The sequence below is a fragment of the Protopterus annectens genome, chromosome 7.part0, assembly GCF_019279795.1.
Source record: "Protopterus annectens isolate FY-2018-M chromosome 7.part0, PAN1.0, whole genome shotgun sequence".
Lineage (NCBI taxonomy): Eukaryota > Metazoa > Chordata > Ceratodontiformes > Protopteridae > Protopterus > Protopterus annectens.
Genome location: NC_056739.1, coordinates 766,869,172 through 766,896,671, shown reverse-complemented (window position 1 = coordinate 766,896,671; position 27,500 = coordinate 766,869,172).

The following is a 27,500-nucleotide window of genomic DNA, read 5'->3' as shown; positions in this document are numbered from 1 at the left end:
TCATAACCCTGAGAGAGGGGTGAAGACAACAATAATATGTTGTGAAGCTAATTAGACCAGATTACATGTGTCCAGTGGACAAGTGTGCAAAATGGACAGCTATTTATGGGGCAAGATAATTTTTTGGGAACAGATTGCCCTTTTTATTATTTTTTCAGGTGAGATTGGGATGTTGGGGAGGGATAGTAGGTATATTTGGGGAGGTAGGTTGGGTAGGATAACAGACAAGACAGACGAGACAGCATACAGGGTCGGTATATGACATGTGGGGGTAAACACCTTGGATGGGGTGGGGTGTTTGGAAGTCCTAAGCCCATAAGTCCCTAGTAGAAACAGTGGGACTGAGGTCACCACCCATGGGCAGTCACCACTGCACCTTCACAACCCCGAAGATGGCTGTGCTGGGGGCTGAGTAGGAGGGCCAGGCTGACCCTCTAGTTGCAAGCTGGAATAGCTGATCAAACTCCCTGCAGAGCTTGTTACGCAACACACCCTAGACCTGGCGATGAGTGACTGACAGTGTCCTATCCATGCCCGCTCCCGGGGGGGGGCCCATCCCCTGAGGTGGTTCCTCCTGAAGGTGGTGCAGGACCACCGGACAAGGAGGTCCCTGCTGTGATGGCTTAGTGGTTAACTATAGTGTACATGGTCCCGGGTTCAAGACCTGCAAGGGCTGGTTATTTTGTTTCTGGCCAGAACAGCAGCTGTTGCATACAGAGTGATTAAGGCACTTTTAAGCAATTGTAAGCGGGTTTGCACCATGGTAAGCAATGCTAATGTCTGATTAAATTTGCTTATAGAAAGTTAGCTTCAATATTGCTTAACCTGTGTACGCATTACTTACCCCCATGCAAACTTGCTTAAACCCGCTTACTACTGCTTAAATATGCTTACTCCTGCTTACTACTGCTTAATAATGCTTACTCCCACTTACCCCTGACTAATTTAGGCAGACATGTAAAATTTTTCTTGGGAAGGTGGTGTATTTGGACACTCTATGGATTTATCATTAATTACACATTATACCTTCGATTTGTATCCCTGATTCATGTGTACGTATACTGTATGGGGCACTTGGGTTTATCTGTGGATTTTACTGCATTATGACAATGACACCTCGCATCTGCATTTAATGCAGTACTTCATTTCACAAATGTGTTATTTAGTAGGTTATGCAACAAAAAATATTGTTCATAAAGTGATTTGATATGGAAAATGGAATGTATTGGAGTGAATCTCAAACCAGGAATGACTCCTCACAAGGCGAATCTGCTGCCCACTACACTATGGCAATATTGATTCATTTGCATATATCTTGATATTTATCCTTTTGTGCCATTTAAGCTGCAGTATACATAGCTAAGCAATGGGCAAACCCGGGCACCTACGGTTAAATTTTATCTGTTTGATAAAAAAAAATTAACTTGTTTATATTATTATATTTTAACTATTGCTCTTATACACTTGGGAGGGTGTTGCTGGGGGTATGCAACCACCTATGAGTGGTTTCACTCATTCTTATTGCTAAACTGTTGTTCTTGATTGCAGGGGCATGTATATTTTGAGAGCTCTGCTCTCAGACATGCCCCCTGCACTTGTACATGTTTCATGTCCGTTTAGGAGCTCAGGCAGCGTGCCTTCATTATTATGCATGGCGTGCTGCCATGCTGCTCCTAAATGGTCGCTTCCATGCATGACTTAGTGAATCTGGGGGGGTGTCTATCACTTTCTGACAGGGTCTCTTTAAAAACAGAAATCTTTCATGAATCTCTGCTGAGAATGTATATAGTAAAACTTTCCTAGTAAATAAACAAACAAACACAAGCAATACCCTATCTACTCAGGAATAACAACATATTAAGTCTAGAGATATTTTCTTGAGACCATTGAGCTGACTCTGTACAAGCAGAAGTATAAAAATTCAGTCCTCTCAAATCAGATTAAAACCTGATTTGCTTCTTTGGGCTGAAGTACACCTGTTACAAATCATTGATCAGGTCCAGTAGTACAGAGTTTGATTCCCTTAGCCTCCATTTGCCTTCTGTGTCACCATGAGCAAGACTATTAACCACACATTGCTCCTGGGTCTCCCCAGAAAAGAAGCTATGTGCCCAGTGGGCCTACCTAGGAAACAAATAGGATAATAATAATATTTTTTTTACTTACCCGCAGCATTTATTTTCTTCTGAACCTGTTCCTCTATCCCTTTTTCACCAAAATGCTGGCTATTTACATTCTTTAATGTTGTATATTCATTTATACACAAGTTGCTCATTCCTACAACCAATGCACATGTTACCCTTCAGTTCGTATTTCAAAATCTGTAGCTGTATTCAAAAGGTCTGATATTTTCTGGTATGTATCTTTTTCATTTTAATTATGCCAGTTATGCCTGTCATACATAAATTTCCCTGCATTTAAACAGCTTCTCTCAGTCAATATTTTCAGTACATTATTAAGCGAATCTTGCTTTGTAGCCTCCTTTCAGTCAACATACCTGTCTCATTAACTGGATGTATATTCCTGGACTTTTATGTATGAATTACCAGAAATAACTGCACAATATTGCCTAATGGTTTCCATCACACATTTTAGCTTCCTTTTCATTCATCATTCTTACTTCTCCCCCTTCCTTCCTCCACCATCACCTTTATTAAAAGCAACATAAAACAGTATGCAGTTTGAAAACAAGCACCATGCAGTAAGATATTAACTTTCATGTTTAAGTAAAACTACAGATGTAATGCTGGTATTTTTACATTTATATTAATCAAACAGTTATTTTCAGTCTGGGATTTTCTGATTTCAATCATTTATTAAAGTATCATTCATAATACAGCTTACATTTTTATTACACCTCATCCTTTTCTATATAAGCATTTATACTTTTTAAGTAGTCTCCTCTCTCAGTCTTCCCAGTGCATTGTTATTTAGAGAATCACCCACTTTATTTCAAAATGATGGATACAAACAGAGGAGATGAGACAAACTTTCTTTCTAGAGTGATTGAAGTGTTTTCTGCTTCAGCTGCCATGACCACCTCCTTTTCCCAGCTCTGTTCCTTCACACTGCTTTCTGTCTCCTTCAGAGTTTCCACAGTTACTCACTCTTTTACTTCATTTTTTTATCTTCTGGATATTGTAGACACTTTAGCTACCAATTTCTGCTAATGATTCAGTTCACAGGTTTTAGCTGGTTTAAACTACTCTCTGCCCACAGTTCTGTTTCTAGCTGTATTTCTTTGCCACCATCTTGGAATCCTCAACAAATGATGTAGTGGCTTACCTGGACAGTTATACATTTTGCATTAAATGCTTTAAAATAGAAAGATGATAGCTTGTTATTTTGTGTGACAATCAAATATCAAGATATGAAAAATTATACACTGTAAAGTCACAATAGTTTCTAAGTTGCTGACTATATTTTCTATGTCTAAAATAGTTTACAGTTTGTTACCCCATGTTTGAGAATGGGCAGCGTGTATATCACCACACTGACTGGAGAATAAACGTTCTCCAGCAGAGTGTAAATGTACAGCTAATGCCTATTGAAAAACAAGTTTGTTATGTCATGGTGGCATATTAAGCAGCCATGAAACTCAGACAGCAAAAAAACAAAACAAATGGATGCCATTTTTGAGCTCACTAAACAGTGCTTTCTGTTTAGCGAATGTAACGTTTAAACAAAAGAAATAAAAAGAAAAGTGAGTGTATGTGTGTGTTCATGTGTGTTCCAGTGCATGTTTCTGTATGCATATGTAAGTGTGCATGCTTGTGTGTGTAAAAGAGTAAAAGAGAGAGACAGAGAGATGACTGCAATAGGCAGTCCATCAGTACAGACTTGCATAACTTTTACATTCTGACATTATCAATTGACTTTAATCCTCAGTGATTTACCAAAAAATAAATACACAAAGCAGCACTATGGGAAAAATCAGTTGTAGTAAAGAGAGTGGGAGAGTAACGTGAAAGGGAGTGGGAAGTGGGGGCAGAAAGAGAGCTGTGATACCATGCTTTTTGAGATTTCTTTTTTTATAACAGACATGCCTGGATTGATGGATGCGTGTGAGGATGAAAGTGGTTGTGTGTGTGTGTGTGTGTGTGTGTGTGTGTGTGTGTGTGTGTGTGTGTGTGTGTGTGTGTTTGTGTATATATATATATATATATATATATATATATATATATATATATATATATATATATATATATATATATACATTAAATAATTACATAACTTATATTTTGAATGTAAAATACTTCCTCCAGTAACAATTACATATACTATAGCAAGTCTAAAACATTAGGTAGAGTAACTATTTTACATCAAAAATATAAAAAATATATAATAAATAAAAAAAGTAACTACAAAACAATTTAACAGACAGCACATTCTCTAATGGACCATGGATATTGTGCTTTCATATTAAACATTGCTAAAACCTAGGTTGTTTGCAGTAAGTTTTCATCCCCAGAGCTAGTATTCACTGCCTTTTGTCATTGTATAGCCAATAAGGATAAAGTAATTCCCTTTTCAGTCAGATGGCCACACATAAAATATTTTATATATATATTTTTGAACTGGAAGCAAACTACTCATGTACCACATGTACCGAGAATGTCCGTGGACACTGCACACCTACAACACCACATCAAACATACACCTGTTCAGGTGCTAAAAAGCCCTCCCAAAACCACTAGGCCTCCTAGCTTGTATTACTGTGCTTTGACCTCAACAGCACACCTCACTCACCAAACATGCTACTGTTTCCTTCACCAGTAAGGATTCCTAAAGCAGTAAGCAGAAGACTGTAAAGAACTGGAGCATGGCATCACCTGTGAAAAAGTGTTAAGACTCAGTGGTTAGATAGACATACTGCTCACTGGGCTTAGCAAAGGTAAAGTGCTAGGAAGGTGTCTCTCAGAAGCCAGCATTCATGTGGTCATCAAAGTTCACAGACATGCATATGACCTGGATGTTGTACATGTGGGAATAAATGACCTCTGATGGTCCATCATGGATGATATAAAGGGAAACATGGATAAGCTTTGTGTGTACAATTTCAGTTCTAGTAAAAAAATAGTCTTCAGTTTTTTTGTGCCATCAGGAAGAAGCAAGTCACAACACAACCAAAAAAGTTATCAGCCTAAATGATTAGATCAGTAGCTGATGTCATCCCAAAGTACATATTTGTTAACCAACCAGGAAGGAGATAGTCAGCAGTCCTATTGGCTTTGTTAGGAATGGCGTGCAACTCTCTCACCAGGGCAACTGCATATTGTCAAAGCTGTTTTCTGTCCATGTAGTGCCTTTTTTCAGACAGAGTCAGCTTTCCACACCTACTAACCTAGAAGGTTCAAACCAGACCTATATTTACATGGCATTGCATAATGGCAGAAGCTTAAAGAAAGACTGGCCCAGCCTTGAGGCCTTCCTGACACTAAAATATAGACAGCTGCAGAATTACTGAAATGTGTTTCCAGTATATTGACAACATTGTTTTACTACTTGGTTTTAATACCTAGAATTTGTTCATACCCACTACCAATAGTGCTTGTGTATCTAGAGGAATCATGTCTGTTTTATTGAAATTCCATCACTACGCATCTAATCCAACAAGATATTTATCTACAAGCCCTCCATACCTTGATAACTATTAACATGTCCACCTACTGTCATAGTCAGTTACCATATCCTGAAAACTATTATCATGTCTACCTTCTATGTAATTTTCAGTTACTATATATATATATATATATATATATATATATATATATATATATATATATATATATATGTGTGTGTGTGTGTGTGTGTGTGTGTGTGTAAATATACACATATATATAGCTAGGATATGATACAGCAGTTAAGAATTACATATGTTCACAGGTGTGTCAATGGGGGTGAGGGATCCAATCAACAAACATGTAAAACGTAGCATCAACCCCCCCTCCCCAGCTAGACAGCTGAAATCTACAAACACACAATAAAAGTAAACAAACCACTGCTTCCCAGACTACAGGTAGGATACTACCAGTGGGAGAGATCTGGAAAGTCTAATCTTGAAACAAAGACAAGAATGTCCCTTATGGGGCAACCCAAAAATTCAATGTTTTTCGGGTTTCCAGCTATTACACAGATGTTGAATGGCAGGGCAAGCATGTTCTCGGACTACAAGGTTGGGGAAGCCTGATGATCCATGGGGCGAGACAATATACGTGATGGGTCCCGAGAAGTGGGGAGTGGGTAGAGTGTACTGGTGTGGCCAGACCTGACCTGCACCCGGAGTAAGGAAGAGTGTCGAAGAGGAGGTGTGGGTGGAGAACTATGGGTATGTAATTATGGGCCTAGTTGTGCAGGTGTTGGCGGGAGCTGTTCTATGTGGACCGCCCCAGGGATGTAAGCAATGGTGTACATTGGGCAGACCTGACACCTAAGGAGCAGCCATGCATGCATGTTGCAGCAAGGCAGAACAGAGCAGCTGTGACTACAAGACAGTTACAGAATGTGGACTGGATGTCTGTATGCACTCCACATGTCTGTGTGATATGGAATGTGATGTGTATGTGTACAGATACAGACACTCATATAGACATAGGTATATCCACAATGTACAACATATATCTACACATATATGTACATAGATGTATAGTTATACACATACATATAGTGGCACTGACAATGGCATGCAGGTGAAATAGTCTGTAACAGGCCAGCAAAGATAAGTGTCCCCACAGGGAGCATGGCTACAAACACATAGCACAAGGCATGGCACATACACATAGCACAAAGCTTGGTACAATACAACATATTTCCCAATGGTAGTTAAGCAGCTGACATAACAACTGTGGTCTGTGAACGTGTTGCTGTAGCTGATATGGTGGGGAGAGACATATATGTGTATTAAGAACTATGGTAACCCTTCTGTATGGGTGGCTCAGACCTGTTTCAATCTTTATGTCTTCCAGGAATCATGTTGCATAGTCGCCTTCCCGTGTATAGCGCAACTGAAATGCCTATCATCATCGACCACCTGGTACAGCACTATGTACTTCTTTTTGGCCGGACAGCCCATGACCAGCAGGAAAGGACTGCCCCATGGAATGAGCTAGTCCACGGGGTCAATGATGTTGGATTGCATAACCGCAGCTATGAGCAGGTCCAGCATCATTGCACCGACCTGCTTCGCCATGTATGTCGGCGTACAGCTGCCGTAAGGGGGGACTACCTCACAAAGGGGGGGGCAACCCACCCATTCACCCCTCACCCATGTGGAGGAGCTTCTCAGAAGCCTAGTGGCACCTGTCTGCTTGCAACATCAACACCTGGCAGGACACATCTTGGAGGTGGGTGCCAAGGAGGAGCTTCTCAGAAGCCTAGTGGCACCTGTCTGCTTGCAACATCAACACCTGGCAGGACAAATCTTGGAGGTGGGTGCCAAGGACACACCAGCTGAGGATCATGCAGATAAGGCCCCAGGGCACATCAGAACACCACTCATGTGTATGCATCTGCATCTGTACAGGTACATCATGCAAAACTGAGATGTCATATACATAGTCTGCTGCTGTGTAGTAGTAATAAACTGTTGTGTATAAGCTGTAATATTGTGTAATCCTACTGTTGATGTAATGTAATGCTGCACTCACCTGTTATGAATGCCACAGCTGTGGCCACTGATATCAGCTTTCTTGCACTCCTATGTAGGTCCCTCCAGGATACCACCACGGCAGCAGCCCTTAGCCGGTGAGTATGGTTCGTGTTCATGCATGATGATAAACTGGGGATGTAATAGCTATGGGCTATCCCCCATTCACATGTCTAACACGCCTACCCATACTGCATGCTGTACACGTTCACGTTTTGTTGCTGAGAAATTCACTGCATCACAGTAGAGACCATGCTGGGGTATTGGAAGGGTACAACAGACACATGCAAGACAACTAACACCCTGTCAATGTGCAATGTGTCCACATGGATGTGACGTGGCAGGACACATGCCCTATAGTAGGGATATGTGTGACTCAACACCACCATGGCTGCAGCTGCACACAATCAGGTTAAGTAAACGTTGCAGACATAACCCTGACCCCACAGCACTTGTGACAGCAGTGTGTGTACTCCAAGGGATGTGCACATGAGTAGACCTTGCAACCATGCAGAGGTCTAGGACATGTGTAGGACACCCCTCACAGCTATGGTAAAGTCCACTGGTTGTCAGTGTAATAGTCATGTACTGGTCATACATGCACTGCTAATGTTGTGATCAGTAATGCAGACATCAGGCATACACAACTGATAGCTGTTCACATATCATCCAGGTATGAGTTGCTACAACACACAGGGGCTGTGAGCAGTGGAGCTGACATAACCAACACAGTACTACAGATGCATCAGTGGTTACTACACCTGCGAGGTATGGTGCACAGTACACAATAGGGTGCAGAACAGGCCACAGTAACACTTTGTACATGGGTGCAGTGTTGACACAGGGGGGGGTCCATCACCTACCAACAAAGTCCATGCCACACACACATGTATACTGCTGCTAGCATGATGTCACTATAGTTGCACTGCATGCTGTTGAGCTCCATATGTAATGCATGTTGACAGAAGGCTAATGGGAGAACTGTGTATACAAATGTTGCGCAATTCCACATGTAGGAGTGTGGGGTGTGTGTGACTCGGTTGTATTCGTGAGTGCAATCTAGTAGAGTGTGGATGATGCATGTCAGATGTGTGCGTGTGTGCGTGTGTGCGTGTGTGTGTGTGTGTGTGTGTGTGTGTGTGTGTGTGTGTGTGTGTGTGTGTGTGTGTGTGTGTGTGTGTCCATGTATGCACAGGCGATAGTGGGATTGACCACTTGGCGGTAATTCTCTTTGGGATTGTTCTGTACATAGAGTGAGACATGGAACACCAGGACAACCTGTCAGGTATGTGAACACAGGACAGCTGATAGCATAACAAGATCTGTAGCATGGAGTATGCATTGGGAGGTGCAGTACATACCAGGTATACACATCATATTGCCAGCAGCAGATAGGTAACTGGCTACTCACATATGCAGCATTACAAATGCAATGGGGAATTATCACAGCACATCAGTGAGTGTATCCAGGTAGTACTGTCATCTGCACGATGAGTCGCTTGTGCAGCAGATGTGGCATGGACTGAGCAAGACTGTAGTATGAGGCTCTGGTGTGTGACATATGTAGTGAATGTAGCAGCCCCAACCATATAGGTGCCTCGTACACCATTAGTGCCCATACACCGGGTAATACAGGATAACAGCCATGAGGCCATGTACAAGCTACTCCACCCAGGTCAGGGAGGCGCTGGAGTAACAGGTCAGGTGTGGTAACGACACGTATAGGCATGGAGAGGGATGATATGTTAATGGGCTGTAGTGATGCGTGTATATTAGCAAGTGCCATGCAGGAAGAGGAACATATGTAACTGACTGTGGGACTGTCTGCAAAGTCAGGGAAGGTGAGGTAGTAAGGTGGCTATCAGAGTGAGTGTGTGTGAGTGTGTGTACTGTTATGCACTGCTGTACAGGTCTTAATGTGTGTATTTGTTTCCCCCACAGGTGGTGAGGTGGGTCAGGGTCCCTCCTGCATGCATACTGAGGTAGGTGTCCCTACAGACACCGATGATGATGAAGGTACAGGTGAGGCACAGTTGGGGTTGTCAGAGGCTGACACTGTGCCATGTGTCATCACTCTCCTAGTCACCCTAAGCCCGCACACAGTTACAGTGTCCCTACAAGCCCCATCACATGTGGCCATAGCAGAGGGACAGTTGGCGCTTGTTGGCAATGATCAGGAAAGTGTGGTGTCCATGCCAATTGTGTTTGGTCACAGTTGTCATAGCCAGATGTCCAGAAGGACACCACATCGGCAGATGTACCATGGTGCTTGTGGGAGGACCACAGTTCATCATGCCCCTGGCAGAGGCGACACAACTGGTACCACCAGGAGCATGTTTCAGGCCATGATGGAGGCACAGGCACATATGGAAATGCACTCCAGACAGGTGCTGAGGCTGCAGAGGTCTGCTTTCACAGCTGTAAGTGGCAACCTCCATGAACTCACTGTTGCCTTCCATGAATATACCGAGGTCATGGATAGACGGTGGGGTGAGATGGTTGGCCTCCTCAACCGTGGTATGTCTGTGCTAGAATGTGTGGTGGGAGTGGTGCAATGGCTGTGTGGACATAGGCCAGAGAAACCAGCAGATGGCGGTCAACATGGACGTGCCAGGACACACAGCCTCTCCTATAGTGGCAGTACCAGCCCCCATACACTACAGGGGCTGCTGTCCACAGCACACCACAGCAGGCCACATGCACGTAGCCCTGGCCAGGCCCAGGCAGGACATGGTCCCAGCAGACATATGTCATCATCAGGTGAGAGTATCACCTCAAGGTCTGTACCTGCACGTGCCCATGGAACCCCTGGCAGGCACATTCAGCATGTCCATGGCCTGAGGCACTGAACTGCACACCCTGCCAGGTATGGTCTGCAGCTGCCCAACATTACCCGCATGAGGCAGCCACATGGTGGAACTGTGTGCATGCATACCCACACACAATGCAACCACACCTAGGGGTGACCCCATACCGACACACACCACATCACCACGCCCCAATCAAGGAACCACACCCCTGACCCACACACATGGTGACACATGTTTGGACCACCCTCGGCCTGTGGCATACCTGCAACACATCCTGTGCATATGCTGATACCTGTGCCACATCCCTGTCATCCATAACATCAATGCAGGGACAGGCTAACATGGTTCTAATGCACACAGTGACTGTAATGGGGTGCCGCAATGTACTGCAGTGTAGAATGTAGTCAGGGGTAATGTGTACTGCATACATGTCAGGTAGTGAAGCCATGCAGCTAAGATGACATTCACACACTCTGTGCATATGATGATACCTGTGCCACATCTCTGCCATCCATAACATTAATGCAGGGACAGGCTAACATGGTTCTGATGCACACCGTCACTGTGATAGAGTGCCACAATGTACTGCAGTGTAGAATGTAGTCAGGGCAAATGTGTACTGCATACATGCCAGGTAGTGTAGCCATGCAACTAAGATGACATTCACACACCCTCTACATATGATGATACCTGTGCCACATCCCTGCTATCCATAACATTGATGCAGGGACAGGCTAACATGGTTCTGATGCACACAGTGACTGTGATAGAGTGCTGCAATGTACTGCAGTGTAAAATGTAGTCAGGGCCAATGTGTACTGCATACATGTCAGGTAGTGTAGCCATGCAGCTATGATGCATATCAGCTGTTGGTAACACCAATTGATATCCCCATATTGTCATCCATTTGTGCTGTAGGCATACATGTGTCAGCAAGAGGATGGTCTGCTGTCATATTCCACAGGGATATGTCAGTGTGGTGACACCATGGCCGTGACATATGTGGTGTACAGTTGCACACATGCCACATGCATGTATAACAGTTATTGGCTGTGCAAATGTGACTGGTGGCCTGTTGGTACAGGTATAATCTGCACCCTTATGTCAACCCATCCACATACACACACATCCTGACTTGGCGACACTGTGTATAGACCCCAACCCGGGTATGTAGTGCTACTGAACTGTGTGGCTGTCATTGCACACATGACACCATCTGTAGGGTCATGTACTACATGCAGACCACCCACAGACATGTACAATATGGTAATGGGGGATGTAATGTTTGTATATGGTGAATACATAGTGTGTCATACCATCATATACACATTGACCGACACATAACAGGTAGACACACATCTTAGAGACCTGGTTGTATAGTTGCTAACTAACTAGTCCATGTGTCCAATGTGTTACAGGTAGGCTGCACACAGCACATGTGTAACTGGGCCATATCCTGTTATCTGTTACCTGTATGGGTGATGGTGACATTGGCCACCTGAGAGTGGTATGTGGGTCATATACCAGGTGTACCATAGTGTAAAAGTGTACACAACACCCACATCCCCCACTGGATATTGTACACACTAGAACCCATCTTGATACTCTGACATACCCACTATCACACATTGGCCATGACACAAAATCAACCCATTGCATATCACAACAGTGATATCACAGGGATATGCATGTGATGCACATGCCACAGGTGTTGTAGGGTGTTGCATTGTGTTGCCACACCTATGGGTGACAACAACAATATCCGTACTACTGTGTGGCAATGTGTATTGTAATAGGAGTATGTGGACTTGGACCGGTGTATCCTACAGATATGCACACATGCACATATACACACACATGGCAGAACTCAATGGGATTCCCATGCCTACCGACCCATTGGTGCAACACTGTTGTGCTGGTACTGCAAGGCACATGTAGCTGTTAGGGAGTGAAGTGCAATAGGCTACATGTTTTGTTAATGGGGTTGACAGGCACCACACACTATACAAATAGCCACCTCCCCCAGACAAACATGTCTGCCCTGCAATACACTACCAAGTGTTGGAGATCCCATAACCAGGGCCAGTGGCAACATAGGCACACAATGTTACCTGTACTACATCTCACCTGTATGATGTCAGGCTGTTATTGGTAACATATCATGCAGTACAGTCTGGTTCCCATGGGGAATGTATTATGTGGAAGCCATCAACATTACCAGGCTTCAGATACACAGACACAGATATGCAGATACAGGTATACATATATATATATATATATATATATATATATATATATATATATATATATATATATATATATATATATATATATATATATATATATATATATAAATGTGTGTGTGCGTGTGTGTACATATACATGTGACTACACATACACATGCAGTTATATGTACAGTACAAAACATAAGTGGTAGGTGTACACAATGCCACTATGCCTACAGTTTTCCCCTGAACGACTGGACACTGTATGTGCCACCCATACTAATGACAATCGTTGCCTGTAACATACAATCAGAGAGAGGTCATAGGTAAAACAACACCAATAGGTTTGCAGACATGGTAACCTGTCATCATGTACTACTACAGTTTTGCATGCCATGCCATATTGCTGTTCAGATACTGACAACTATATCAACGGAGTGATGCTACAGTGGGCCAGTTACACTCATACAGTAGGCTGGAAAGGTTCACAGCTGTTGCTGTCCAGGCCAAGCCATTCACATTGTAAAATAGGAAAGACAAACTGGGCCACAGGATACCTAACAATTGACAGTATGTACTCCAGGTGTGTAGTTCAACAGCCTCTATCTACACACTGTACAAACACAGTAGGTGGTATAGACATCTTATAACCACATGGGTTGTAACTGCTACATAACATGGCATAACTGACACCATCACGTGCACACCAACACACAGAACAGTTTGTATGGCAAGGAGCAGTAGTCCTACAGTACCCAAATCCATGTCAGTAATGTGTATATAGGTAAAGTATATGGTACTGTCCATCCAGATACCTTAAGACAGCTCAGCCCTGATACCCCCACATTTTGTAGCTGCCTAGGTATTTTCTGGTGCTCCCCCTAGACTCAATAATACAGGGCCATATACCACTGATACATACACTGGGCTCTGCAGTGCATGAATGCACACATGTATTGTGTAGGTTGCGCCCACACATATATGGCCCCAGCCCCACCATATGTGTGAGGGTTACAACAGCAGTGGACTGATGGCAGACATGGCAGTGTGTTATACTCCCAGCCCACTATGGATCAACCACCGGCAACATGACATATGTGCACAGCTTGATATGTAGGTGATGGACAGAGGCTGGAATATAGGCACATATGTGGACAACTATTGCCATACACTATGCAAGGATGCAGGTGTTACAGGATAGTCTGTAGCATACCCTTAGTCAGGGAATTGCTAGTATGGATGGCCATGGATGTAGCCGTGTACTGGTAACATGCAACACACACACTGCCAGTGTATTATCTGACACAAGACCTGTGTGGTGGACGGACAAGATATGATAGGCACAGCTCTGGCTGGCATGAGGGTAGGCCCACAGATGTGTGCTATGCAGATGGACTGCATTCCATGGTAAATTAGTATGTACACCCACACCCTGTAACACCAGTACTGTACAAAGCATAACACAACACCACTCGCAGTCTATCTATACTTCCTGATCCTCCTACAAATATGTTGCAGCCCTGAGTGTGCTGGTTCTCCTGTATGGGGTATTGCTACATGCTGTCAGTAGCACTACTGCCCACACACTGGACAGATGCCCGTCACACAGGAGATGTAATGGGACCGCGCACACATGGTGTGGGGATCAATAGTGGGTGGTTGCCATGACAGTGTTAAATGGGTGTAGTACACATGTGTAATTGTATATCTGACCATCTGGATATGTATATGTACATATATTCCCACCATAGTTCCTGGATATGAAGTGTAGGCCAACCCTAGCTCATATGTTCCCAATGTCATAGTTGCAGGGGATGTAAGGTATCTCTAGCAGATATACTAGTAGGCTATTGTTACTGTTACTGGGATTGTCTTCACAGACATGGTGTGTGTGGAAGGTCACATCTGCTCATAACATATGTGCCATTGGTTACTGAATGACATCCAAAGGGCATCAGTGTACAGAACTGTTGCTAGCATGTAATGCTGCTGTGGACTGCAGTAGAGATATTGGCCAATATATGAAGGGTCTGACACAGTCTGTACATTCCAGAGGTATACACATAAGCCCTTAGTGCTACACATGTGTACCATGCCTGATAATATGGATGTGGATGGCCATGTAGATGGGTATAACACATAACGACTGGTATATAATGTCCACCATAGGTCATGCATTCACACACCCTGTATGTCAGACAGGGCAGTAGGATGCAGTGCAGATGTATGTCAATACCTATTGTGTAGTATGTGGCCATGGCACCCCTGTACCAGCGGTCCAACCATGGACACAACACTGCCCAGGCTGCAGATGACCCTGCAGATGGAGATTCCCCATCAACATGGAACTGACATTGCAGGTATTGAGACATGTACATCAGCTATATCCACACAAACACTGTGAAAGCAACATTACTCCAAATGCAGTATAGCGGCAGTTACAGTCTGTAGTCAGGTCAGGCACATCCACTTCCCATTTGTTGCACTGTTTCCACGGTGCATGTTGTTAGAGATACACCACAATCCATCTGGGATGCTGTTTGGCACACAACAGATCTAGTACCTGCTCACAGTGGATGAAAAAGGCAAAAACCACCATGATGTTCCTGGGTATTGGAGTGTGTTTCCATACAATTGGCGATGGGGATGTTACCACAGCTGTTTTATATGCAATCAGCTAGGGGAGGGCTGCAATTTGTGCAGATGCTATCAGCTAATCATGAGCATTACTTACATTACACATGCTGCTGCCTAAGAAAAGCAAGAGTAGGTATCCATGTCCACCTGAGAGGGGGTGGGGGATGCAGACAGAGGCTAATACATGTCAGGGAGGGGTGGGAGGGTTATACTGAGGCATGGTTGTGTCACACACCTAACAGCACAGAGTATCAAACCCCTGACAACTATGTAGTGCTAGCACAGTTCGCTGCAATTATTGGATGCACCACATGGGGTTACCTGTTGTGGAGCACTCAGAACATATATGCGATGGTGAGTGACATCTGCAACAGGGATACAGTAGCTGTACTGTAGGTGACATACATGTGCCTGTCGGCATGAACAGGTGCCAGCGTTAACACAGCCACAGTCTCACAAGGACACACACACACACACACACACTGACACACGTGGCAGGGCCAGGTGCACAACTCATTTGTTGTGGGATTGCCACATCACATCACTGTGCAGGTATCCCATGCACCACACAGGTCATATGGGTAGCTGTATGGGCGAAGGGTATGGGAAGGTGTCTGACATCAGACAGCATGTTGCAGTATGCCCATGGGGTTGTAGGGAGTGTGGATGGGAACATCTGCAGCATGCAAAACACACACAAACACACAGAGTGCCACTACTGACAAGCATGTGTACATGTCTGCACAGGTGTGTGGTGTTTGACTGCACCAGATGGGTGTCCATGGCTAGGCGATGGGTGTACCTTGGCATCAGGCCACATGACGATGGTCTGCAATGTGGCTCAGGGATGTAGTATCTGCATTTGCCTACGCAGGCGGGTATTGTATCTCCAATCCAGTCACCTGGGTGACTACTGTGTGTGGGTAATGCTGTGCATCACTTGCCATGTCTGTGTCCCTTCGTCCATGACATGGACGGTGTCTGGGATGTGCAAACCTCCCACATGCATGTACAGTGACATGTAGAATTGTACCTGGGGTGTCCAGCCCATGTTGTGAACACAGATTATCATCAGATGTGCCAGTCCTGCCCATCTCTGGCGGGAGGTGGTAATGGTCAGCAGCTTTACCCTGCACCTACATGATATGCATGCTATCAGCATTACTTGGTGTCAGTGGCATCTGTCCATATGGGCATGTTGTCAGGCATGGTATGTCCATTGTGGGTTGCATGTGATGGCACAACAGGTGGTACAGTTGTCCATTAGAGAACATAGCGGAGGTGCACTGTTTGCACGTATGTGCATATTGGACAGATGGACTGGGTGTCATGCCCTCTGTGGCCCACCACTTTCACTCCATAGTTACTATCAGTGGCCAATAAGCAGTGTACTACTCACATATTGGCTGTTACCTAGGCATGTGTGTGTGTATGACACATGGGGTGAGAGTGTGCTCTGGGTAATACTAGGTTTGCTAACTGTAATTGTCTGGCCTTGATGTCACATGTCTGGGTATGGCTCTGCACCCTGGCCTCTCAGCCATATCACATGTGTTATCCCTGTACAGTGGACATTGTGATATGTTTATTAAACTTAGAAATTTTGGTAAAATCACTACACATAAAAAGTACTATTGTTACACCAAGGGGGTTGTATATGTTGCATCCTGTACAGGTTCCGACTGTTACTATGTGGGTAAGACTGTCCAAGCTTTAAGACAATGGATCTAGCAACACAGTTATGATATTAACAAACATAAGGAGACCAACGCCTTATTTAAACATATTAAATTATATCCCACACAATGTTTCAAGTTTTTTGTATTAGAGCAGGCTGACTTGGGTACAAGGGGTGGACCTGTCAATGATTTTCTTGAAATTTTAGAGCTCAAGTGGCAAATAAGGTTAAATGTATGTGTGCCACCTGGGCTCAATTATAACATTTCTATTAGTTCTATGTTAAAACTAAAAGCTGTTTTTTTATGTAATGTTTTTAACAAAAGTTCTATTTTGGGGGATCAGTGAATCAATAATTCAGTTGTATTATTTTAGTGAGGTGGTACTTTTTTGGCATGGAATGATATCTTTTTCTAACAGGAAATGACATACTTTTTTAGCAGGAAATTATATCTTTCATGTTTGACTAATTGTTGAGTAGGGCAGGCTACTTAAATCAGCATTATGTGTGTCATGTAGTTCTGAAGAAGTCAATTTTATGTACTTTTGACAAAAGCACTAAACTCTTACCATGGTGGAATAAAACTGTTGGATTTTTATTTTTGGTGCAGTGCTCTTTGTTATTTACTCCATTCAGCTTTTTCTGGGTTTGGATATTTTCATTTTTCCTGACATTGTGATATATAGTATGGCCACCATATAAGAAATATGCAAAACCCACTCCACATTGGCCACAGGTGTCACACAGTCACAACCACCTCTACATAAGATACAGGTTACAAACACACACACTCACACCTGTCATGTTTGGGATTAGAACCCCTACCTAACTAATGTATTACACTACAGCACTACGCAGTTAAAGTATGCCCCACGGATATCACTGGAGTAGTCCTTGCCCAAAAGTGTATTTCACACTGACTGACATCAGCAGGATTGCCAAAGTAGGGCTTTGAAATGACTGCAAGAGACTAGCCTAAAATGCATTGTTCCCTACACAAACAGTAACACACACAATACATCTGGAACTGCCATGTGTGGGGATGGAACCCAACCACACTTCTAATTCACAATACAGCAGTATGCCATTACACGATGTGCTATGGTAATTACTAGTCTGCAACCTTCCCAGAGGTGTATTTCTAGGTGTGTGACATCAGCAGCCTTGACAAAGGAGGATATTCAACTTTTAAGGGGTGTGAGTAGCCTAAAAAGCATTGCTCTCTTCACAATCAGACATGCACACATATGCACACACAGACTCACACATTTACCACGTATGGGGTTTGACCTCCTACATAACTACATTATCACACTACAGCAGTAGGCAGTTACAGCATGCACTATAGAAATTATTAGGCTACAGCTTTCCCAGAGGAGTATTTCTAGGTGGATGACATCAGCAGCCTTGCCAAAGTTGGGTATGTGAAATGTAAGGGGTGTGAGTAACCTAAAAGCATTGCTCTCTTCACAGTCAGACATGCATGCATATACACACACAGTTGGCAGGTCAGGGGCTAGAACTCCCAACTAACTCCTTAATCACATTATGGCCATACAATGTTACTGGACATGCTACAGAGATTACTGGGCTACGATCATCCCAGAGGTGTATTTCAAGTTGTGTGACATCAGCAGCCTTGCCACAGGAGAGTATTCGACTTGTAAGGGGTGTGAGTAGCCTAAAAAGCATTGCTCTCTACACAGTTAGTGACAGACAGACACCCACACACATACTCACATATACACAGTTGCCATGTCTGGGGTTTGACTTCCTACCTAACTACATTATCACACTACAGTAGTATGCAGTTACAGCATGCACTACAGAAATTACTGGGTTACAAATTTCCCAGGGGAGTATTTCTAGGTGGGTGACATCAGCAACCTTGCCAAAGTTGGGTATGTGAAATGTAAGGGGTGTGAGTAACCTAAAAGCATTGCTCTCTACACAATCAGACATGCACACATACACACACAGTTGACAGGTCGGGGGCTAGTACTCTCAACTAACTCCTTAATCACACTATAGCCATATGATGTTATGGGACATGCTATGGAAATTACTGGGCTACGATCATCCCAGAGGTGTGTTTCAAGTTGCGTGACATCAGCAGCCTTGCCAAAGGAGGGTATTCGACTTGTCAGGGGTGTGAGTAGCCTAAAAAGCATTGCTCTCTACACAGTCAGTGACAGACAGACATGCACACACAGACTCACACACGCACAGTACCCACATCTGGGGTTTGACCTCCTACCTAACTACATTATAACACTACAGCAGTACGCAGTTACAGCATGTGCTACAGAAATTACCGGGCTACATTTTTCCCAGGGGAGTATTTCTATGTGGGTGACATCAGCAGCCTTGTCAAAGTTGGATATGTGAAATGTAAGGGGTGTGAGTAACCTAAAAGCATTGCTATCTACACAGTCAGTTAGAGACAGACACACACACATGAACAGTGACACACACTCACCATGTCTGGGGTTAGAACACCTACCTAACTAGTCTATCACACAATAGCAGTACGCAGTTATGGGGCACGCCATAGAGATTACTGGCCTACAACTCTCCCAAAAGTGTATTTCACATTAGATAACCTCAGCAGACTAGTCAGGGTACCGCTATGGGGTGGCCAGTGTGTGCATGGCCCATACACCATTCATGTAGGGGTGACAAACCACAGGCAGCCACACATGGGGTCATATGTCACAGGTGTGTGTCTAGGGCAACTAGCTGACTATGTCCTTGTACAGCCATGTTGTGCAGCTGGCACATGGACCACATAGTCTGTGGTGCTGACAGGTACTAATTGCTAGTAACTGCAGTGTGTGACATCTGCAACTGATGTGCTTGGGGTCCTTTGGCTGTGTGCTTGGTGGGACAGGTGTGGATGTCTCCTTGTCACAGTCACCCTTTTCCACACATCTATATCCATCTACCTTTGGCATATTATGGAGTGTTGTCCTTACATATATGTCTGTATTCCTATCCACTGTGTGTGCAAGACATGAGTGGTGCATACTGACATATGTCTGCAGTAACTATTACAACCACTGGATATGTATGGTCCACTGGTGTTTGCATACATGGCCTTCATGTGTTTAAGTGTGTGAGCATGCCCAGTATAACCTTTCAGTATGTTGATGACGGACATTGCCTTCATTTCTCTAAGTGTGTGAGCATGCTCAGTAAGGCCATCTGTTATGCATGTCTGGAGCATGTCCGGTGGTTTGTACTGCACAGCTGACATTTGTGTTGTACACCGACAGAAAGCATGCTGTGTCTTCAGGGTATCCACTGATCATTTGGCATTGACTGTTGCAACATCTCTGCATAGCAGGGGGTACACCTGGCTATTTCTATGTTTCTACACAGGATTGGGGGGGGCGCACTTGACTGTTGCTGTATTTCTGTGTGGGGTTGGTGGCACACCTGACAGTTGTACACATTTGCTAGGACTGTACTAGTATGTCCTGTAGTCCAATTCAGTCAGTAGTCTTACCCATCAAGCTGGCTACAGCATACCAGAGTACTTCTGTTCTTATCTTTTGATTGTATACACATTAGTTTCTGACTTCCTAGCCATCACAACTGACATCCCAATACCTGGCCTACCGTAGTCTGTCTGTGTAGGCCTGGATGGGAGTAACCCATACCCCTCATTCAGAGGCCATAGTATGGTATTAATTTGTGTTTGTCTACACCTGTCCTGCTGGCTGTGACTGTTGTTGGGTATGTGATCCCCCTCCTGACTGGCATGTATGAGTCCCTTCTTTTGTGGGTGTCTCAGTATTGAGGGTGGTGCTGCAGGGCTGCCTATGTCGGATGCACGTAGTACACTGCCTACGCATGGTTAGGCACAGGTAGTGTAATGTTTGCCATCCGTTTTACTGCATGTGAGTGTCAGAGAGAGGTGCTATTTCCTGGGTCCCTCACATGTCAGTGTATGTGCTATGCGTTGCCTCTTTGTCAGGGTCAGGCCATACTGGGCACGCCTCCTTATGCCTACTGGGGCAGGCTCAGGTTGTTCCTCCTCTGAGTCACTCTGTGCAGGCCTTGGCATTGGTGGGGGGCTATATGACCCTGTCCCTTGCTGCTCCTGCTGCAGCTGTTTCTGCAGAATCATATTGTGTAGCATGGCACATACAAGGAGGATTTGGGTGCATGTAGTTGGCGAGTACTGCAAGGCTCCACCAGATGTATCCAGGCACCGGAACTGTTACATGAGCATCCCAAACACACGCTCTATTATGATTCTTGTTTGTGCGTGTGCCTCATTACGGAGTTCTTGTTCGGGTGTGTGTGCATTTCTGATGGGTGCCATCAGCCATGGCTCCAGTGCATATCCAGCATCCCCCACTAGGTGACCATGTGGGATGTTCCCATTGGCAAATTTCTGGTACTGCTGGGTCAGATGCCAGATGTGGGAATCGTGATAACTTCCAGGGCAGCCAGTACACACGTTCAGTATTATGCCCTGGGCATAGCACACAACCTGGCAGTTGATGGAGGGGAAGCCCTTGAAGCTGATGTAGACCCTACCCTGCTCACCGGGTGGTGCTTTGATGCATATGTGCATGCAGTCTATTGCACCCACTACCTCAGGGTATTCTATTTGGTGGAAGAGACGCATACTGCTGGCCAACACCTCATGGGTGAGTGGGAAATATACATTCTCAGTGACATGTGCTGCCATGGCATCCAGGAACTGGTGGAGTACCCTGGATGCTGATACCTGTGAGATCCCCATCATATCCCCAGTTGGCCTTTGGAAGGTTCCTGTAGCTAGTATTCTTAGGCCTACACATACCTTTGTTTCCACTGGGATGGGTTTCACTCTGTTAGTTCTGTATGTCAGGCGTGGCCGGCATAGCTCAACAATCTTCTGTAGGCGGTCCCTGTCCACCCTATAGCACTCCACTATCTCCAGCTCATGTAGCCCTTTGTAGGTTACCCTGGGTCTGTACACTCTTCTCCGTCTCCTCACTGTGGGTTGGTCGGCAGCATTCCCAACCTCACCACCCTCAGCCTCTTCCACAAGTTGTATGATAGCTATTGCAGCCCCAAACATTTTGCTGTTATTAGTGTTAAAAGTTCCCCTCTTGTTTACACCGGTGGTGTAGGGTGTGGGAAAAAACGGAGGGGTAGGTGTTTGCATAATTTATGGTGGCATTCTGCGCTGGGCTGGGCTGGTCTGCTGCCTGTGTAATTGGCTGGTTCTGATATGTTTCACCTGGCAGTGAACCTATTACCCCTTGATTAACTTCCTACTGCTGCTTTCCCTTCCCATTGCCCTTCTAATTCATTCCAGGGGTGCACTGCACAATCAATGTACTGCAATGTGCACACTGCTGCTATTTTCTGGGTTCACTTCCTTTATCTTCCTGTAGATCCCGTTGTGTGGCGCGCACACCCACTTACACTTTGTCATACATGCTGGGCAGGTTTAGACATACCTCCTGGCTTTGCTGTGCTAAGCTGGATGCAACCCCGAGCCACAGGGCTCCAATCTGCTGACAGTATGCCTGACACTCTCACACATGATGCCAGCTACCTCCTAGTCTTGCAATCAGCTATTCATACTCATACACTGTTGGGACCTGCCTCACATGCTGGGGAAAACCGAGATTCACTATCCTTCTCCTCATTTGCATAGAATTGCCTGCTAATGCATAGTTACATGTGTCACACTGTGTCTCCCCCCTTAGCAACCACTACTCACTGGCCAGGTTGTCATTTGCCTGCCATTGACTTGCATGGCGGAATACTGATCTTAGTTAGACTATTTTCTTATTTCCCCGCTGGTCCCGTTTGCGCTCAACTGCCCTATGCTTCAATGATCAATGATCGGTGGACATATCATAAAAGTTGTATTTTGTACATTTGGCATTATTTGCAATGCCAATGGCCTTCTACTTGACCATTGGCATGCTTCATCAATGATATGCAGCCTTTATTTGGAGCTGTCATAGATCCATTTTGGAGTTTGCAGTACCGTACTCGGTTACTAACCGAGCACATTTCTGCATACTACGCTAGTCCTGTACGCCCTGATTCCTGCTTCATGGATGGCAGATTTACCTCATTTGCATGGTTTTCACCTTCAAATGGGTTGATTTGCATACAGGGGCTGGGGACATGCAGCACTAGTGCTACAGAACTCATGCATGTCAGACGTGCACATACGTGGATCGCTCAGCCGCCATATTGGAAATATTTCATCTTACACTAATTATGCACACCATGCAAGCTTTTGAGAATCCGGGGGTCAGTCTTTTTTTTTTCCCTAGAATCACTAACACAGTAATTCTGGGTGATTTCAAGTATCCATCCATAAAGTAACCATCATATACCTTGTACCTAAATCCTTAATTTCTGTTCTGAATATTATCCTTATATATATATATATACATATATATATATATATATATTATATTGGTATAGGCACCCCACTGAATGTACACTATGCCAACAGATGTCTGTTTGACACCATTTGGTCGATGCAGACAGACAGTTGATAGAATTGCGAGACTGACAATCCCTGGGTAGGCAAATATTCCCTGTGCCTGGGGATTCTACAATTTCAGATTTAATATATATAATTCACAGAGGGTGTGGGACAAGCTCCCCCTGCAAAATCACTTGCCAGTGGTTTAGTCTGCTCTGAGGCAATCCCCTGAGCATGCACAGAATGTGCCAATATTTGTGAATATGATGTTATGGCATCAGTCTCCTGAGTGCTGGCATAATCTACATTCAGTAGGGTGCCCTACACCTACACACACACAAACACACACACACACACACACACACACACACACACACACACACACACACACACACACACACACACACACACACACACACACATACACACACACGTACACACAACCCTTATCACACACATGATTTTGCCAATGTACTTGATATGTTGCTTTTCCCTAATTACACATTTCTTGCTATGATTATTTATATTATATATTACATGTGTACCATGCACCAAGTGAACAAAGAGTAAGTAAATAAATAAATTAAATATGTACAAAAGTTCACTGATATTATTCATGCCAGTTTTCATGACCAATCTGTGCTCTCCTCACCTTGGTTTCAAACCTACTAGTTCTAACTCTTACAAATATGGCACCATCATTCACAGTACCTGCAATTGTCTCTCTTTGGTCTAATCTGACCACCACACCATTGTATTTTCCATACAATCCAAGCCTAAAATGCCCTCAAATCTCACTGCCTTCAGAGACTTCTCCAAGGCTTACCTAAGGAAATTAAAAAAACTCTCCACCCCAAGAGGACTCCATAGCTAAACTGGCAACTTATACCACATATTTCTATTCCAATCTAAACTCTTTCACTGAATCTTCTGTCCCCATTTGTCACACATACAACAGCAAGTTCAGAAATAAAATACTTTGGTGTATCCTAGCAGGTACAAGCTCTACATCCAGAGAAAAAAATGGCAACTTACAATCTTTAAACCCAAACTAGTGTTGCTTTTTGAAGGGCAGATTCTGTATATTTAACTTGCCTGAATTTTTCTACTTTCGAATTTAAACAAGACTGTCCTTAACAAACTCTCAATTTGCTACAACCACATTGCCAGGTTTGCCACTGGGCTGCTTTTAGGACACATCATTGCATCAATCTAAATCAGCTTGGGTGGCTTGAACTACCCAGCCTAATCCAGTATAACCAACTGATTATGACCTATAAAATCCTCTATAATCCAGACAATACTCCTGCACTTAAAAATATTATCACCCCCTATAACAATCCTAGACTGCTTCGATCCTCTAACAAACTACTAATTCAGACTAGCAAAATTAATAACACAGCCAGTGATTCTCTCTTTGCAAACTCTGTAAGTAGATCCTGGAACTCTCTTCCAGCTGATATTACCTTACTTTCCTCCTTAGGTCAATTTAAAACTAGACTCAAACAACATTTGTCACTTAACTGGCTATGTCAATGTATCAAAACTGGCTAACTCTCTCTAGAATGTGTAAAAATCTGTTAACTAGTTTACTGTGTAATTTAATTTAATCCTGACTTGCGCTCAGGATTAACTGTAACCTGTGGAACTTGTTTAACTTGCTTACTTATGTAATCTCTGTAAATAGTCTGTTTGTAATATGTAATGCTGGTATTATGTAATGCTGTATCTGCTTACCCTTGGAGCTTTTCTCCCCGGGCCTCCGCTGAAAATGGACATGCATCCAGTCGGACTATCCCAGTCAACAAATGTTAAATAAAAAAAAATAAAAATAAATTATTGAAAGAACCACAGAGGGAATGGACAAAGGTAAATGAGTACACACTGTCTACCTAAACTAAAACAAGGCTTGCAAATGTATCCTGCAATGCTGCATTATTGATAAACTGATCAAGCTAAATATAAACCCTTATATACCTCTTTGCATAGTAAACTGAATAACAAACAGAACCAGTTTTAATCATGGTTGTTGGCACATTTTCCTCAAAAAAGGTTCATTACATGGGTGCACCCTGGACGACATTCTGGAAACTGCAAACCTTCAGCATATACTTTGTTAACATTACTCTTTCTCCTCTCTTACTCTTCTATCTTCCCCTTCCATCCCATTTAGCCCTTCTAGCTTGTTCCACCTTCATGTGGACCTTCTGCTTTATATCTGCTTGCATTTAGTGCAATATTTGTATATAAGATTTAGGTATATGAGTTTAAAAGAGTATCTGTTTGAGCTTAGTACCATCTGTATATACATCCTACCTTTATTCCTAGCCTGTAGCTAGATATTGGTATATCTGTTCAGTACTATGTTTCATATTGTATATATAGCTAATGTTTGCTGCAGTATGTATTATTTGCTATTGTATGTATATTCAATTGTTCTTCATGTACTCTGCTGCTCATTTATTGTTCTGTGGAGCTTTTCTCCCCAGGTCTCCACTGAAAAAGGACCTGTATTCAGTTGGAATTTCCCGGTAAATAAATAAATAAATATTCATAGATTAGTACTAGGCTAACTGCTCTTGCGAGCCATTTTAAGCCTAGCCAATTATCCCCCTGTGAGATTCAAACCCTGTACCTTGTGTTTGCAAGACAAACACCTTAACCATTAGGCCACTAACTGAATACAGGTACTTTTTCAGTGGAGACCTGGGGAGAAAAGCTCCACAGAACAATAAAGCTGATGTCAGGGATGTAACAGTTTGAATAACAATGTTTGCTGATATCTGCAAATTTTGGGCTATTTTCAACATCAGAGATGATAACCATATCCTCCTACAGCAAATCATTGAGCTGTGCTGGCCACACCTCACACACAGAACTAACAGAGGGGAATCCATCCCAGTGGATACCAAGGTATGTGTAGGCCTAAGAATACTAGCTACAGGTACCTTTCAAAGGCCAACTGGGGATATGATGGGGATTTCACAGGCATCAGCATCCAGGGCACTCCACCAGTTCCTGGATGCCATGTCAGCACATGCCGGAGAGCATGTATATTTCCCCAACACCTGTGAGGCATTGGTCAGCAATATGCAGCTGTTCCACCAAATAGCAGAATGCCCTGAGGTAGTGGGTGCTATACACTGCATGCACATACGCATCAAAGCACCACCCGGTGAGCGGGGTAGGGTCTACATCAACTGCAAGGGCTTCCCCTCCATCAACTGCCAGGTCACGTGCGATGCCCAGGGCATAATAATGAGTGTGTGTGCTGACTGCCCTGGATGTTATCACGAGTCCCACATCTGGCATCTGACTCAGCTGTACCAGAGATTTGCCAATGGGGAAATCCCTGACGGTCACCTAGTGGGAGATGCTGGGTACGCACTGGAGCCGTGGCTGATGACACCCATCAGAAATGCACATACACCTGAACAAGAGCACCATAATGAGTCACATGCACAGACTAGAATTATAATAGAGCATGTGTGTGGGATGGTCAAGTTACGGTTCCGGTGCCTGGACACATCCAGTGGAGCCTTCCAGTACTCACCAGCTACATGTACCCGAAATGTCATCGTATTTGCCATGCTACACAATATGATCCTGTGGAAACAGCTGCAGCAGGAACAGCATGGGGCAGGGCCACACAGCCCCCCACCATTGCCAAGGCCTGCACAGGCACAGAGTGACTCGGAGAATGAACAACCTGAGCCTGTCCCAGTAGACAGAAGGAGGCATGCCCAGTATGCCTTGGCCTTGGCAAAGAGGCAATGCATAGCACATACACTGACACAGGAGGGATCCAGGGAATAACACGTTTCTCTGACTCTCACATATAGTAGGGACACCCACAAGGTACGTGACTCACACATGCCAGTCAGGGGGGTCACATACCCAACAACATTCACAGCCAGCAGAACAGATGTAGACAAACACAAAGGCTGTGCTATGGCCTCTGAATGAGGCCTATGGATAACATCTCCCCATGCCTACACAGACAGACCACAGGAGGTCAGGCAGTGGGATGTCAGTTCTGAAGGGTAGGAAG